At 40.1% G+C, this 11,941-nt stretch overlaps 1 protein-coding gene across 1 annotated transcript in view; it reads right to left on the bottom strand.

The window, feature by feature from the left end:
- Positions 1-9,489, bottom strand: part of si:dkey-174m14.3 (uncharacterized protein LOC563117 homolog) — a 63,079-nt gene extending 53,590 nt beyond the window's left edge. The window contains exon 1 of the mRNA XM_021324941.2: positions 9,426-9,489. The gene's annotated coding sequence lies outside the window, so the exon portion shown is untranslated. The remainder of the gene's footprint in view (positions 1-9,425) is intronic.
- Between the last annotated feature and the right edge of the window lie 2,452 nt (positions 9,490-11,941).

Here is an 11,941-nt window from a genome sequence, read left to right on the forward strand (position 1 = left end):
TTATTATTGTAAAATGTGATGTCTGAGTATTAAACAGAGGAGCGCGCCGTCAGATGGTGCTGCTTGCTTAGAGCCCCATCCCGAGAGAGCGGCTTGGATCAGACAGGGACGATGTACTGTACGGCTCATCTTGCCAAGTAGGAGTCGGACTTTTGCGGTCTCCTGGGGTGTCATTAGCACTGCATCCAGTATGTGGGGGTTTAAGCCGTGTCTGAGGGACCTGTCGTGCGCATGCGCTCCCTCTCTCCGATTGGGCCCGCCACCCTGCCTGCTGCGCCAGTCCATCCGACTCACCCTTGGGACCTCCCTGTCTGGCAACACAGAGAAGCACCAAGCCCAAACATGTGTATCACTTCCCCCTTGTTTCCGTCCTTGTTTCTCTTCTTTCTGCCCACTGCATTGTGCTCCCATTTTTCTCCATTTTCGCTCTATCCACACAGTCTTGGGCTTCTTCTTTTTTTTCATTTTTGATGAATGTCTTTAATAATCTCTTTTCAATCTCAGGAGGAGGAGAGGGGTGGGAGCCAATTTAGAGGTATCACCCTGACGGGAGAGACTGTCAGCCGGTGGCTGCCCAGAGGTAATGGTGCTGAAATGGATTCCTGCTACAAGCGACGAGGTGGAGATAATTGGTGATGCTCACCTGCTTGGTGGCTGCACTTTGCTTTTCCCTCGGTGGCCGGTGGTGTAGCTCCACGGGCCGGTCTGAACCCAAGCGTGGGCCACATTCTGCAACCCTAGCTAAAGTTGCACAGCACACTAAATGCCAAATCTGATCAGCGCCGGCTATAAAGTAGCATGACTTTGTGCCGCTCAGCTGTCAGCTGTTACCATGGCAGAATATTTCATCTCTGTTCCCCGGTTTGTCCTCGCAGCCTACTGCTACACGCTGAACGGGCAAGAAGGCATGCGCGGGTCTGCTTAAGACGTGAGAAGGCTAACTGCAAAAACTTGTGCTCACTACACGGGTTGCAGGGCCTTGCAAACACATTCACGTTTAGTCATGTTCCAACCCCAAACATGCATGTACTTGATAGGGATTTTAGATCATAGACCAACACAAAGTAGTAACTAAATGTGATATGCTGGGGAAAATGAGCTGCACTTTTCAGAATTCTTTGCAAGCAGAGCTGTGTAGTGTGAATTCGTATTCAGCCCCTCTGAAGTCTCGTGTTCTTTAGCAGCTTTGCACATATTGCACTGAACTTTCTACTCATTCTTCTTTTAATTTAATAATAAATTAATTGATGCTTTATTCATCTCGCAATGGAGAAATTCACTTCTGCGTTTAACCCATCCCCTTGGGAAGCAGTGGGCTGCCCCTGTGGGGCGCCCGGGGAGCAAATAGGGGTTAAGGGTCTTGCTCAGGGACCCAGAGTGGCAGTCTGTGGGAGTTGAGACCCAAGCTCAAAGCTCAATGCTCTAACCACTAGGCCACCACCAACATCAATGTGTTTGCAAGGCCTTGCAACCCATGTAGGAAGCACACGTTTTTGCAGTTAGCCTTCTCGCACCTTAAGAAGACCCGCGCATGCCTTCTTGCCCATTCAGCGTGTAGCAGGAGGCTGCGAGGACAGACCGGGGAACAGAGATGAAATATTCTGCCATAGTAACAGCTGACAGCTGAGCGGCACAAAGTCATGCTACGTTATAGCCGGCGCTGATCAGATTTGGCATTTAGTGTGCGTGTGCACAAAGCTTCAGATCCTTGGATGTGAAGCATCTGTGGACAGCATTTTCTCAGGTGTTTCTCAGCTTTTTCCTTGACTGGGTGACCTAACATGTTTAGGGTTTCCGTCCTCTGCCTCAGTATCAAGGCCCCTACTGAAGAAAAGTCTTCCCACGACATGATGCAGACATCCCAATGTTTCATGCTACACTAGCTGGTTTTGGTGGGGGGGGGGGGCATAACAGTGTTCTGTTACATTTGACCAGAGCACCTTATTCTGCGTTTGTTGTGACCAATACTTTAGAGATCTTCAACAATGGTCCTCAGCGCTCACTGTCCTGCTGGTCTTAGATGGGTCTCCTCTCCTGCACCCCTGAATCAAATGATTGCTTCACACCTCAGCCTGTTAATCAGCTTTTTATTTAAGACGGGTGTGAGGAGGCAGGGAAACGCCTAAAACATGCAGGACATGACGACGTGGATTGAGGCAAATTGTAAACGCGTGTGTTTCCTTTTTGAAACAGTGGCTTTCTGCTTGCCACTGCTCCATAAAGGACATATTTATGGAGAAGACAACCACTATTTGTCCTTTAAATAGATTCCCCCACCTGAGCTACAGATTGCTGCAGCTCCACTATAGTAACTGGAGGATCTTCTCTCTGAATAATGTTCTCTTCACCAGGCCTGTCAGTTCAGGTGGATTGCTAGGTCTTAAAAAAAGGTTTGCAGTTGTCCCTTATTCTTTAATTTTCAGACGATGGACGGTCTCTGCAAGAGCTCCAAAGCTAAAATTATTATTCAATTTTATTTATATAGCGCCAATTCATGAAACATGTCATCTCAAGGCACTTTCCAAAGTCAAACTCAATCAGATTATACAGATTGGTCAAAAACAGTTTCCTATCTAAGGAAACCCAGTTAATTGCATCAAGTCTTGACAAGCAGCATTCACTCCTCCTGAAGAAGCGTAGAGCCACAGGGAGAGTCGTCTGCATTGTCCATGGCTTTGCAGCAATCCCTTATACTGAGCAAGCATGAAGCGACAGTGGAAAGGAAAACTCCCCTTTAACGGGAAGGAAAACCTCCAGCAGAACCAGGCTCAGTATGAACGATTATCTGCCTCGACCGACTGGGGGTTAGAGAAGACAGAGCAGAGACACAACAAGAGAGACAAACAAGCACAGAAGCACACATTGATCCAGTAATCTGCTCTACATTAGATGGTAATAGCGGGTGATCTGTCTTCCCTGGATGATGTCACAGCTAACAGAACGCCAGGCCAGGTGTACCTGCTATGAAGAAAAAAAGAGAGAGAACAAAAAGTTAAAAGCCAAAAGTTAAAAGCAATGCAAATTGGAGAGCAGTAGGAGAACTCGGAGTGAGAGAAATAGACCCTTGCTTTACAACAAGCTCAGCTGTAATCTCCGCAACTTTATTTAAAGGTTTGTTTCCCAGAACGAGATCAAATCACATAGATGTGGACGTGTCTGATGAAGAACAACTGGTTGTAGTGCATTTTATTTTGGGGTATCAGAGTGAAGGGCGCTCACTACAAAAACGGAACTAAAAATAAGGCAAATTTTCTTGAGATGAGTGTATTTGTCCTTGATTTGAGCAGGTAAACAAGAGGATTTGCCAATGGAATGAGATTTTTGCACTTAAAATAGGGACAATTCATCTCCTTCATCTTATTTAGAGGGCAGAATATCTAATTATCTAATTTTAGGGCTTAAAATACTCATTCCATTGGCAGATGATGTTATTTACCTGCTCAAATCAAGAACAAACACACTAATTTCAGAAAGATTTAACTTATTTTTAGTTCCGTTTTTGCAGTGCTGAATGCAAATGCATGGCACATTTTTTAAAATTTAACTTGTAGTAGAGAGAAAAAAAGGAAAAGAAAGAAGAAAGTGTATAATTTTGCCTCCATTTCACAGGTATGCACTACTCTGTGTTGGTCTATCACAAAATTTCCATAAAAATGAAAGCATTGAGGTTGGATGTAGTGACTAAATGGGAAAACCTTCAAGTGTTATGAATACTGTTGCAAGGCACTGTCTGACAAAGACAAAAAGGCAGGCCAAGACAACCTAAATAATTTTAACTGGGAAAAACAAGGGATTCTTTTATTTCCTTTCAGCTCCTGTTAATGTTTTTTTTTCTCCGACGCAAACTGACACATCGTGTCACTGAATTAATAGCTCAGGGGAGAACATCGGGAAGCCCAATCAGCCTCCTTCGAGAACACAAACAGCACGATTGATTTCAAATTGCCAGGAGCCTGTTCTGTGAGTCACTTAACCTGTTCTCGTTTTCACATCTGCATGCCGGCTGTTTGAGTTTTGAGAGGGGGGGGGGGTTGCTCAGGCACCAACTGGGCCTTGTTTCTGAGCCGAGGCTGTCAATAACAGCTAGCAGGTGTGCTGGTGAAAGACCGAGATAAGAGCAGAGAGGGTCGAAGAGGCGCCACTAATCCATCTCGTGCAGAGACCCCTCGTCGATGCCTCCAGACCTGTTGGGTGGCTTTCAGAGAGTCACGCTGTGCGAATCCAATGAGAACTGGCCAAAGTGAATAAGAGCCAGCTCTTCCCCAGAGTGTGAGGATAAGTTTCCACGGACGCCCACGGAAAATACTGTTAGATGTGCAATAATATAAGTGAGACAGCAATTACAGAAGCACATAATGCGTACTACAAAAGTGAGGAGCATCTGCGACCACAGACCGTGTCATCACAGGCAGAAGTCAGATCACGGTTTGATATTGACAAGGCCTGTATCTGACAAGAGACCGAAGCAATGTAGGCTTGTTCTTATTTGTCCGCGGCTCAATCCACTTCGAAGCAGATGAGTTTGAAGTGTACGCACAGACGACGCGTCTATAGGATACTGCGGAGGGGAACGGCTGACCTCAATACATGTCATTATCATAGCGGCGTTCAGTCAACAGAGCCTGTCACATCACTGCAAGCGCACCGACAAACTCAGTCGCACAACAAAGGGCTGGTGCCGCATCGTGCAGCAGATTAGCCGAGAAGTTACCGTGAGCGTCGGACGCCTTCGCAGGCCGGGGTCGGGGAAAGGAAGCGAGCTGCAGCGCAAAGCCAAACTCCACCGACACAGAGCGGGGAAGAAAAGACGTGTTTTTATTTCACTTGCCTTTAAGCAAAGTTTAAGACCTTAGATTTCGCACACTGCTCTACTTCAAGTGCTGCCTTTTTTATTTGTTTGTTTGTGTACCTTGCTAGTTGCCCTAAATTAAAAATACCTAACAGCGTGAACAAATGACAGCAGAAATTAATCAGTTGATTAATTACATTTTCATATTCCTGGATTTGTGTTGGCAAGATATTTTGTCAGAAAAGTTTAATCGTTTCACAGTTACTGCATCTGCTTTTACTTTTGGCATTCTAATAGTTTTATAAATTAGAATTAGGAATAGTTATTTTTTGTTTTTTTATGTAGCCCTGGCTCTAATTTATTTCTTATTATCTGAAACTCAATGTGATCGAAAGGAAATCTTCTTTGAGCATAAATCTTCATGTTTTGACCCTATTTCTTCATTGGGTTTAGGTCCGGACTTTGACTGGGCCACTCTAACACATGAACATGTGGAGATGTAAATCTGGGGTTAGCAAACTTTTTTCAAACTGAGAACTACTTCATTGGTATTGTGGCATACATAGGGTTACGAGTACTGACTCTGAACTAGAAAAGTCATAGTCTTTATTTCTTCTTCTAAACTTGTCCTGTCTGGCAGTGTTGCATTCTTGGTGCCACAGAGAGCACAATAGATGTACTTTCACAAGTGGAGCATTACTGCTTTTTCTATAGTGGTCAGCTTGAGATATATATATATATATATATATATATATATATATATATATATATATATATATATATATATATATATATATATATATATATATATATATATGAGAAAAACTTTATTGGACATTATTTTGGAATTATTTGAAATTTAATGGACACATACATGGAAAGGTAAGACAGGAAAAAAATGAAGGGAGAAACGTGGAGCCAAAACATTAAAAGGGAGAGGAAGTGACAAAAATAGAGCAGAGGAAGAAGAGTGCAAGTCAACTTCCTCGGAGTCTGCTTCTACACCTGCAGAAAGAGATATATAAAACAAACAGAAGTATCACAGGTACAAACAACCAACGTCTACGATAACATCACTGAAAAATATGCAGTTTTATTTAATACAAGATGTATTTAGTGGCAGCCAAAGCTAACTATATGGTGTTTCTGCAAGCACCTGGATCCAAACACATGTGGGTGTTTGTGACAGGGTGAGAAAAAAGAAAAGTCAATGTTCATCCTAACGATTAATGACTAAAATAAACTATTTTGTCCTTTTAAAATCAATATAAAGGCAAGTGTTATTAAGAAAGAAGAGCAGCGTAATAAAATAACATTTTAGATGCAGCTCACTGGAGGGTTGTGTTGTTTTTAGAACAGGCTACTGGGTGCCACATGTGGTCTTTGGGGGCTACTATAGGCATCATGTTGGTGACTTGTGATCTGAACCATGCAAATTAATTTCTATTGAAGGTTATATTAAGCCATATTTTGCCAACTCTCACCGGCTAAAGTATACCTGCCAGAGAATTAATCTCCACAGTATGATGCTGCATGATGCTGTGGGTATTATGTATGATGTAAGTTGTCGGGTTTTCTACCACTCTTGGTATTTTATATGGAAAACCAGCAAGTTCAGCTTTGGTTTCATCTGACCAGATCACCTTTTTTTTAATTTTTGCTATATTCCCTACATGGCTTGTAGAAAATTCCAATGAAGACTATAGTTTGGCTTTCCTTCAACAATATCTTTCTTCCTACAAAGAAGAAGAAAGACTTGTGGCATCAAAAACCAAGAAGTGTCTAATGAACAAATTCTCCCTAAGTCACTGAAATGAAATAACATGCAGGTGTTCTCTGTTAAGTCATGAAGTGACCTGTGAAGGCATTTGGTTGCACTGGATTCTAACTTCCATGTCACAGATTTTTTTAAATAAAAATAAATTAAAGTTTCAGTTTGTGACGTGACAAGATTTAAGAAAAAATAACTTTTGAAAGTCAAGTCAAGGCATTTAGCATCTGCACCTCCATTATGTAAGATGTTTCCATGTGCCTTCTAAACAAATAAGGTTTAAAATAAGCCAAACACAAACATTATCCTGGGTGTCATCAATCTTTAACAACAAGCGTTTCATCTGTACCTTATAACATCTTTTTTTTTCACAGCTGCTGCAAGTATTCCTCTGTTCTATGCATTGTCACTTGTATTTGCATTTAGTAAAATACAGCAAAGAAACCTTTTGTTTTACGCTAATGCGTCTTAAATAGGGCGCTCTTAATTTAAGTAGCAAATAAGAATATCCTGGCGTCGGTTATAGAGCTGTGTAATTATGTTAAATAACTGTCCTTCACGTATTCAGTTTGGGCATTAAGGCACCAACGTGTCTCTGGTGGTCCAAATAAATTACTTTCAGAAAACATTCTGAAACGCCAACCAAGAAAACATATTTAGAGCAAATTGCTTGTCAAGAAGATAAATGTAGCAGAGAGTCGGTGAGCAGTTATTTTCCTCTAACTTTTCCTGTGGCATCCACACACAAACACACACACACACACACACACAAAAAAGGGGTGCCAATTATAGTAACCGTATGATGAGGTTTCTCATACTGAGCCCCATGCTACCTTTGCCTCTAATCCTTTGTTATTAATTATATCTTCAACGAGCCTACACGGTTCTGGTGGTGTCAGCAGCGAGTATCCATGGGAACAGTAGGCTGGTCGCAGCGTGCAGCAGTGCACACGCTCTGCAGCCTGACAGGCTTGATGCAGAGATGCTCCGCTGACAAGAGGAGCAACTCAGCAGCAGAAACTCTGGGAGGGACACACAACGCAAAGCAAGACATCGAATACCCTCGTTTGATAGGCGCAGTTACTTTAAAGGGTCGGGTTTGACTAATACCGGACCACTGAAATACACGTGATGCATTACCTCAGTCAGCCATAGTGTTAAATAAATAATGCACCCACTCTCAATGTTTCTAACTTAATATATACCAGGATACACCTTGTCTATATTGTGATCCCTTTTGTGAATAAGACTTGCTATAAAACAGCCTGCTCTATGTCTCATCTGCTCCTTGATGTAATGTCTCGGTTACAAATATGTAAATAACATTACAAAAATATTTTCATAATTCACAGTTTATCTAAGATATATGCCATGTGTTGGATTTTTAAATCTAATATGAACAAAAATCTGCATTTGCAACAGGATCACAAAGCTATCCGTTTAAAAATAAAACCAATGTCACCTTGTTTTTTCCCTATTTGTTTACCTGCAAATCATGATTTCACGTATGTCAATGTGTAACTCTAACATCTAAAAAAAAAAAAGCGAAATACTCCTGAACTGATCTTCATAAACAATCATTTTCCTGGTTTATAAATAACTCAGACCAAACACTGAGTCTAGAGCTAATCTCCAGATTCTCTTTCAGCAACCAAAGGACAGCTCATTAACTTTCAATTAGACCCTAATGTTCAGTGAGAAGAAGTTATTTGTGTTGTATTGCCCTTGCTGCACTTGCCAGGGATATTAATGAGGCTACAAAATGAGCCCAGAAGGAGCTCAGATACATTAATACAGAAAAAATAATAAAAAATCTTCAAAGAATATGAAAACTGTTAGAACCGATGCTTGCGTTAATAGTTCCCGTGTTGAGAATATACAAATATTCCTTGTCGCTTTTTGTTTTGTTTTTGTCTCTGTGTGATGCTTGTTTATCTAATCAGGAGCTTCCCTTTGTGTCTAATTTAATCAGGCCTGAAACAGGACAGTCGTCTGCAGTACAAGGTGAACAGATACAAAACAGATTAGATCTACTACTAAGCTACATCACAGAATGCTGACTTAGATTATTTGAATTAAATTTATCAAGCCAGAAAAAGAAAAAAAAGACGCTCTGTGGGCAACAAATAAAGGTGGTAAGCAAAAAACGGGTGCATCTGTTGCTACACAGCGCCACCCAGTGATGGAATGAGATAAAACAACTAGAGGTTTTTTAAGTGTTGAAACTGTTATCAAAGCTTTTCTGTCTGCTGTGGTAAAACAGTACCACAGCAGACAGACGTGACGCCCAGAATAAGATTAGATATAAAGTTAAAACGGAAGGAAAGGAAGCAAAGACGATTTGATGTTGTATAGTATTTACTTTATTTGTTTTCCTTATATAACTATGTATTCCTTATATCTCCTTAGCGTTGCCTGCTGTTGAATTGAGATGTGAATAAAACACGACGAAGTTGGAGCAAAGATTGACGTAATCACACAGCGCCATCTAGCGGTGAGACGATGGACAACAACCAGGGGTAGAAAATGGTTTAAAAAGGCCAAAAACAGTGTGGGAGCACTGATTGAATTAGAAACTACACACACAATGCATGAATCAGTCTGATTCATGCATTGTGTGTGTAGTTTCATTTTCTCCGTGCAAACATCTTTCGTTGTATTTCCATATTTGTTGAGTGCCTGTTGATTTCAACAGGTGCGTACACATGACAAGTCATTTGCACACATGACAAGTCATAAACAAACCGAAAAGAAAAGAAAAAAACCAACACCTCACGTTCACCACTATCGGTAGACGCATTGCACGCTGTACAACTGGACTGTTCATTGTAATTTACTGACAGGAGTAGTGGCGCTGCAACAAACCTGAGGATGTGGGGAGATCAGCAGGAAGTTGGGAGCAGTTACAGCTACACAGTGCCCCCTGCTGGAGAGACGAGGTACAGATAAAACCACTAGTGGTAGAAATGTAAACATATATTAGAAGCTCTCAACGTTTTCCAAATGTGATAGATGGAAACAAAATAGAATTCAGAATTTGGCAGAATATAAACACACACATTTTCATTAAAAAAAAACAGCGTAGCTGAGCTTTTGTATCATGTAACAAAAATACTACATTGATTAAATAAGATAATACGATAGAAAATGTTTTACCTGTAAAGTTGAAAACACCAACGAACACTTTCTCTTGGACTGGGTTAATATATTGATATTTTAAAAAGATCAAGATTAATAAAAGAGAGAGATGATGTTTTTATCCAGATGGTCTATGTTGTGTTATAATTATACTTTTATGCATTCCAGTAGGTTATATTTCAGGTGTTTCTCATATTTACCTACAGCTGTTTGTTAAAAGATATTTTGGAAAAAAAAGCTTTGATTCAGGGATGCCTTTTTATAACTACTTTATGAAAAGAAAAACATATTGAGATAAATATATCAGCATTCAGACTAAAAATATTGAGGTATTATTTTGGGCCATATTGCCCCGCCCTGTCTTTCTCGCTTATTTTTAACAGAATTATTAAGCACATTAACGTGTTGCTTTCCTGACTTTGAACTTCTCAAAATTATCACCCCTATCTTTTCCCTCCTGAAGTCAGTAATTTTTTTCTTCACTTATCCATCTTTCATAATGAGGTATTTTCTTGGAAAACTCATCATAAACCTGACTGCCACCATTAATTCAAAAAAAAAAAAAGAATTTTAGCTAAAATCCCTACACTCATGTCCAATTTTCTATGTATAAGATGGAGAGAAAGTCAAAATATTCTCTCAAAATCTGCTTAGTTATCACAGCGGTTTAAAAAAAAAAAACATAGCCTGTCAAGAATCTTAATTCTTTGGTGCAAAAGACAATGTTTATTTTTATTTATTTTATTAGAATAAAAGCAGCACAAAGTAATCAAAAATATAACTGACCTGTACAGTAGAGTTGAAAATGATTTACCCCTCACAGATTTCTTCTGTTTCTACTTATTTGCCAAACTTAAATGTTTCAAATTATCAAACTCATTTTAATATATAAAACAAATCAAATCACTATTTTGTTTATTAAGGACAAAAGGAAAACAACCATAATGAACCAAGTTTTGTGAAAATATAACTGTTGCCCTTGTTAAACCATGGTTACTTACACGTTTGTTTTCACTAGACATACCAAGTCCTGATATTGTCTGACCTGTAGAGTGAAGAAGACACATAAATAGAACCTGTGTGACATGTAGTAGGCTACAAAATCCTAAAAAGCAACACATCATGCCCTGTTCTCAAGGCTTTGGGACTCCAGGAAAGGAGAGTGAGAGCCCTTTTCCAAAAGATGGGGAAAACACAGAACAGTGGAGGACCCACTCAGGAGTAGCTGGCCCATCACAATAACTCAAAAAGCACATCAACAACTCATTCAAGAGGTCAAAGAATCAAGAAGATAAAAACCCATCCAGTCACACATACACGTTTTAATTATTTTCAAGAAAATATTCAGTGGACAGATGACACAAATACAGGGGGTGCAAGTCTAGTCAGAGGTAAAACTAAAACGTTATGGCGTTAGTGTTAGGTTACGGAGGTCCTTTGCTTCTTTGGGACATGCAGAAAATTGTACCCATGAACTCTGCTCCCTACTGGAAAATTCCTACGAGGAATCTCTGGCCATGAGTTTGTGGGTCATGAAACAGGAAAAGGGTTTGAACCACTCCAGCATGCCCCCCTACGGATGACTCAGATCATCAAAGGATAAAATAGAGGATTTGAATGGCTTAGTCAATGTCTGGATTCAAATTCAATTGAGGTTTTTGCACGAAAGAGTGGAGGAAACATTTATTACATTCACATCTAAGTGACACACAACAGAACCAGACGAAATTGTAAAGGCTTACATAAAATTTTGCAGCATCATATATTTTTTTTTTTAGCACAAAAAGGCACAACTGTTTTTTAGGACATGTCAAAAGACAATTTTATTTTAAAAAAGCATGCATTTTAACACTTATATTCTTATTTTGATATAAAAATTTAGTACAACAAAAAGTGAAAATCCTTTTTTTCCTAAGCAAAAGGGGTGATGTACATGTTAAAAGTAGCACTAGTGCTTAAACTCCTCAATAATTTAGTGCAGCACATTTCTAGTGAGTTACAGTGCAGCCCTAACAAGCACCAGAAGATAAGCTTGAGCTACATCCCTTTTATTTAACCACCTGCATGATCAGAGCTCATTCAACATGATAATCCAAGAACAGGAGCTGCTGACCACGCCTGAACACAGTTACACAGAAAAGTTGAAAGGTATAAAAGTGTCAACAATAAAATTCTGATATTCTCTTACATTCAGAAGATTGTGCAGCTTAGTTGTTCAGCTATACTGACGTTTGCAAATTTCC

Source organism: Fundulus heteroclitus, chromosome 15 (genome assembly GCF_011125445.2).
Source record: "Fundulus heteroclitus isolate FHET01 chromosome 15, MU-UCD_Fhet_4.1, whole genome shotgun sequence".
NCBI classification, from domain to species: domain Eukaryota; kingdom Metazoa; phylum Chordata; class Actinopteri; order Cyprinodontiformes; family Fundulidae; genus Fundulus; species Fundulus heteroclitus.